The following is a 5,777-nucleotide window of genomic DNA, read 5'->3' on the forward strand; positions in this document are numbered from 1 at the left end:
GTTATCCCTAGTATAACTTGTTCCATTGATCAGTGTTTTAAAACAATAGGTAATAAAGCATTTTGATTAGTTGGTCTAAATTTTAATCACTGAGGTGGTTTTATTCTCCAAGGTCATCCCAACCAAAATTGCTAATTCATTGAAAGCTACATTGTCCCTTAGAGTTCAGTGGTTTACTTTTTTTTTTGATTAATTAATTAATTAAAGCTCCATTGGGTCTTCTCATATTATTCTTGCCTCTTCACGGGAAGGTCAATTTCACTGATTAACAGAGACAGTAAAACACTTATTTGACCAGTCATACAAGTCCTGTGTTCTGTATACATCTGTTATGTTTACTTATCTGAAGTGTCATTCAGGTCAGTGTTTTCTCATTAATTTACTGTCTGGATGATCTATTCATTGCTTACAAGTGGGGTATTGAAGTGCTTTACTATTACTTTATTGCTTTTTCTCCATACAGTTTATATTTGCTTTAATTATTTACATACTCTGGTATTGGGTCCATGTATATTTATACTTAAAATTGTTTCTTGATAATTTGACCCCTTTATCACTGTATATTAACATTCTTTGTCTCTTGTGACTGATTTTGATTGAAAATATGTATTATCAGATACAAGTATAGTTACTCCTACTCTCTCTCGGCTGCCATTTCATGGAATATCTTTTTACATCCTCTCACTTTAACCTATATATGTCCTTAAAATTAAAGTGAGCCTCTTGTAGACAGCATATTGTAGGTTCTTTATAAAAATTAATTCAACAATTTTGTGTTATTTAATTTGAGAATTTGGTCCGTTAAAGTTTAACTTAATCATTGATAAGGACTAAAAATTACCCTTTCATTGTTTTCTGTTTTTTTTTTACTGCTGTTGTTGTAGTTACTTTGTATTTTTTTAATGTTGTATGAATTCATTCTTTACCTTCTCTGTAACTACAATAGATTAACATTCTTGGTGCTGAAAAAAATAAAAGCATATTCAAGTGATAGGGTTTGAAAAGTGTTCACAGTGGGAAGGAAACCACTGTAACAGTATAGACAGAACCCTTTGGAAGGATTCATCATCTTTGTATTTTTGCTGTTTCAGAATCTGTAGTAGAGATTAGTGCGCTACATGATGTTCCCCCCAGCCTGACAAGTTCTAAATGGACTGTCTTATTAGGGAGAAGCACATGGAAAGAAGGTTAGTGAGTCAAACTCCCCTGCCCTCTGTCAGCAGTGGGTGTAAAAGGATTTAGCTGAATGCCTTCATTCTTTTTTGTTTTTTTAATAAATTTTATTTATTTATTTATTTTTGGCTGTGTTGGGTCTTCATTGCTGCGTGCGGGCTTTCAGTCGAGAACTTGTAAAGATCCATGAAAAATCTGGACTGCATAGGTGGTCCCTGGGGCCTCCAGGTTAAGAAGTGCTGCCACATGGGTTTCAGAAATTGAGAAAGGAAAAGTGAATGGAGTAGTGGGATGGCATAGAGAGGGGTGAGTGCCCTGGGGAAATTTGAGAGAGAAATAACCTCCACCCCAAAGCCCTGTCCCTGCAGCTGATCCATTGGTGCCATGCGATGTCAGTGCCTTTTGTGAGGAGATGGCTCTGCTTCTTTACTCCTGTGCTCAACACTGTGCCAAACCAAATCCTCACCTCCTGCTGACTCCCAAGGATTTTAAAAGCACCGTTCATGGCTGACTTGGTTTTTGGTTCCCTAAACAGTAGTTTTGAGCTGTCCAAGCTATTTAAAAGTATTCTCCTTAATTAAGATGAAACTCTACTCTTTTGAAAAAGCAACATGAATTCAGAGAAAATATGCGTTTTGCCCCATTCCTTCAATCCAGTGCACCCTTGTGGATACAAGATTGCATACAACACACCTCTGACTCTGGCCCAAATTGGGTCCCTTAACAGAGGGGACATAGGTCTGCCATCAGTATCTGATTGTGAACTTACAGCCTGATCGGGTGACACAGTGGCCAGACACTGTGGTGTACTCTTTGTGCTATGACTACCTTTGTTTTCACCAGAGGCAGGATTCTGGACTCAGAAATTTTTCAAGCTGCAGGCCTGCATGAGTGTTTGAACCTGGAAAACGGAGCAGGTGCTTATGAATGTGGAGCATATAAAACCAGCAGTATTTTCAGTGGCGGGCTGTGCTCCATCCTGTGCCCGATCTCTACAGAGTTCTCCCCAAACTTCTTTTTTTTTTTTTAACGTCTTTATTGGAGTATAATTGCTTTACAAGGGTGTGTTAGTTTCTGCTGTATAACAAAGTGAAACAGCTATATGTATACATATATCCCCATATCCCCTCCCTTTTGCGTCTCCTTCCCACCCTCCCTATCCCACCCCTCTAGGTGGTCACAAAAAAATATAGAACGCTTCACAAACTTGCGTATCATCCTTGCACAGGGGCCATGCTAATCTTCTCTCTGTCGTTCCAATTTTAGCATATGTGCTCCCAAAGCAAGCACTACAACAGTGTTTTGAAAAACTAATAGACTGGTCCGGGGCCCTCTGGCCAAGAGGTGCAAGCAAGAACTCTTAACTGGAAGGAATTGTATTGCCTTGTAGAATCTGAACCCAAGTACACTGAGGCCACCCGCCAAGGTAGTGACTGGTCTAACCTGTGCTAATGTTAGGGCACAACCTGTTGGATAGTTTTAGCTACCCAGCATTTGACCATTTGTAACCACTGCTTCAGTCACTTCCCACCTCTTGCCACCTGCTGCTGTCTGTTCGTACTTGTGGGCTTCTCCATCTTGTGCCAGTGGCTAGCATTTTTGACTGTAGTTTGATATTTTGTAATTGAGCGCTCACTTCAAAAGCAGAAAAAGACAAAATATATTAAAGCAAGGAAAAGTGTCACTGAAAGAAAAAGGTTATTTTTTGTGTTTTTTCTACTCAGTTGTTTTGAGTATATTATATATGTTAGACAGGTATTTCAAATATTGCTTCCCATTTTGTAGGTACACTCTGCTCTCTGTAAATTGTTTCCCTTGCTCCTCAAACCTTTATAGTTTAATGCAATCTGTTTTTCTTTTCTTTTTCTTTTTTCTTTTTGCTTTTGTTGCCTGTGCTTTTGGGGTCATATCCAAACATACATTGCCCATAGCACTGTCAAGAAGTTTCCCCCCCCCCATATCTTCTTCTAGTAATTTTACAGTTTTGGATCTTATATTTAATTCTCTAAACCACTTTGAATTACTTTTTATATATAGTGTGAGATACAAGTCTAATTTCTTTTTAAAAATTATTTATTTATTTATTTATGGCTGCATTGGGTCTTCATTGCTGCGTGTGGGCTTTCTCTAGTTGCAATGAGCGGGGGCTACTCTTTGTTGCGGTGCGTGGGCTTCTCACTGCAGTGGCTTCTCTTGTGGAGCAACGGCTCTAGGCACACGGGCTTCAGTAGTTGCAGCACGTGGGCTCAGTAGTTGTTGCACTCAGGCTCTAGAGCACAGGCACAGCAGTTGTGGCGTATGGGCTTAGTTGCTCCATGGCATGTGGGATCTTCCTGGACCAGGGCTGGAACCTGTGTTCCCTGCATTGGCAGGCTTGTGAATATTCAGTTTCCCACTAATTTAGGTAAGAGAGGATCCTTTTATCATTGTATATTCCCGGCACTTTTGTCAAAGATCAGTTGATTGTAAATATGTGGATTTATTTCTGAGCTCTGTATTTTGTTCCTTTGTTCTGTATGTCTGTCTTTATACTACAACCATACTGCTTTGATTACTATGCTTTGTAGTATGGTTTGAAATTATGAAGTGTGATTCCTTCAGTTTTGCTCTTTGTGCTCAAGATTGCTTTGGATATTTTGGGTCTTCTATGGTTCCATGTGAATTTTAGGATTTGTTTTTCTATTTTCTGGGAAAAATGCCTTCAGAATTTTGACATGGATTGCATTAACTCTGTAGATTGCTTTGGGTAGTATGGACATTTTAACAATGTTAATTTATTCAGTCTATTAACATGGGCTATCGCTCCATTTATTTGTGTCTCCTTCAAATTCTTTCATCAGTATTTTATAGTTTGCAGTGTATGGCTCTTTCACATTCTTGGTTAGCTTTATTCCTAAGTATTTTATTCTTTTCGGTGCTATTGTACATGGGACTTTTTTTTTTTTTAACATTTTCTGATAGTTTCTGTTGTTAGTGTATAGAACCACAAATGATTTTTGTATGTTGATTTTGTGTCCTTCAGCTTACTCTATTCATTAGTTTAAACAGCTTTTTGGAAGTGGCATTTTTAGGTTTTTGTAGATATAAAAACATGTCATCTGCAAACAGAAAATTTAGGTTTACCTTTATGATTTGGATTTATTTTATTTACATTTCTTGCCTACTTACTCTGGTTAGGAATTCCAGTACTATGTTGAATAGAAGAGTCAAGAACAGGTAACATTGTCTTGGCTGAAACTCAGAAGAAACGCTTTCAGGATTTGTAATTCAATATACTGTCACCTTTGGGCTTGTCATATGACTTTTAATGTGTTGAAGTATATTCCTTCTATATCTGATTTCTTGACAGTCTTTATCATGAAAGGAAGTTGGATTTTGTCAAATGATTTTCTGTATCTATTAATAAGATCATATTTCCCCTTTACTCTCTTAATGTAATGTATCACATTTATTGATTTGCATACACTGAGCCATCGTTGCATCCTGGCATAAGTCCCACTTAATCATGGTGAATGATCCCTTTAATGTGCTGTTGAATTTAGTTTGCCAGTATTTTGAGTATATTTCATCTGTGTCACTCAGGAATATTGATCTGTATTTTTCTCATCATGCCCTTGTCTGGTTTTGACATTACCCTTGTCTGGGGTAATGCCTCGTAAGATGGGTTGAAAGTGTTCCCTCCTCTTTAAACTTTTGGAAGTACTTAAGAAGTCTTGGCTTTCATTTCTCTTTAAATGTTTGGTATAATTCACCAGTAAAACCATCTGGTCCTGGGATTTTATTTATTGAGAGGTTTCTCAGTACCGTTTCATGACTGGTCTGTTCAGGTGTTCTATTTCTTGGCAGGTTGTATGTTTCTAGGAGTTGTTCCATTTCTTTTCCAGGTAAAACAAGTTTGCATGTGATTGTTAATAGTAGTCTCTGATTGTCCTTTGTATTTCTGTAGCATCATTGTAATGCCTTTATATGTATGTGTTTGTTTTATTTATTATTCATTCATTCATTCATTCTCTTTTTCTTAGTTCTAGCTAACAGTTTGTCAGTTTTGTTTATCTTTTCCAAAAAAAAACTCAATATAATTTATTTCTCTACTATTTTTCTAGTCTCTGTTACTTTATTTTTATTGTAGTATAGTTGATTTACAATGTTCTGTTAGTTTCAGGTGTAAAGTGAATCAGTTATACATATAGCCACTCTTTTTTAGATTCTTTTCCCATATAGATCACTACAGAATATTGAGTAATTTCCTATGCTATAAAGTAGGTCCTTCTGTTAGTTTTATAACTGCTCTAATCCTTATTATTTATTTCATTCTGCCAACATTGGGCTTAGTTTGTTCTTTTTCTAGTTCCTTTAGTTGTAAAGTTAGGTTCTTTGATTGAGTTTTTTTCAGAGACAAAAGATTTTATTACTTATGGCACAGCAAACATGAACGTAATACTGTATTGGTTCTCCTCCCCCACACCCCAGTTGCCCCTGCGATGACACAGAGGGGTCCAGTTGGGTGCTGTACATGTACTCGGTTATGTTACACTGAGGAGCACTGAGTTTGAGGACTCCGCTGCTTTTAAAATGAGAGGTTAGCAAGCTTCCTGTTTGTCTGA

At 37.2% G+C, this 5,777-nt stretch overlaps 1 non-coding gene across 1 annotated transcript; it reads right to left on the reverse strand.

Moving 5' to 3' along the window:
* Positions 1–2,356: 2,356 nt before the first annotated feature.
* LOC115803373 (U6 spliceosomal RNA) lies at positions 2,357–2,463 on the reverse strand. The gene has a single exon (XR_004024054.1). It is a non-coding gene; the product is annotated as a U6 spliceosomal RNA (small nuclear RNA).
* Between the last annotated feature and the right edge of the window lie 3,314 nt (positions 2,464–5,777).

This window comes from Delphinapterus leucas, chromosome 13 (genome assembly GCF_059928025.1).
Source record: "Delphinapterus leucas isolate spDelLeu-1000000601 "Yukka" chromosome 13, BTC_Dleu_Yukka2, whole genome shotgun sequence".
NCBI lineage: Eukaryota > Metazoa > Chordata > Mammalia > Artiodactyla > Monodontidae > Delphinapterus > Delphinapterus leucas.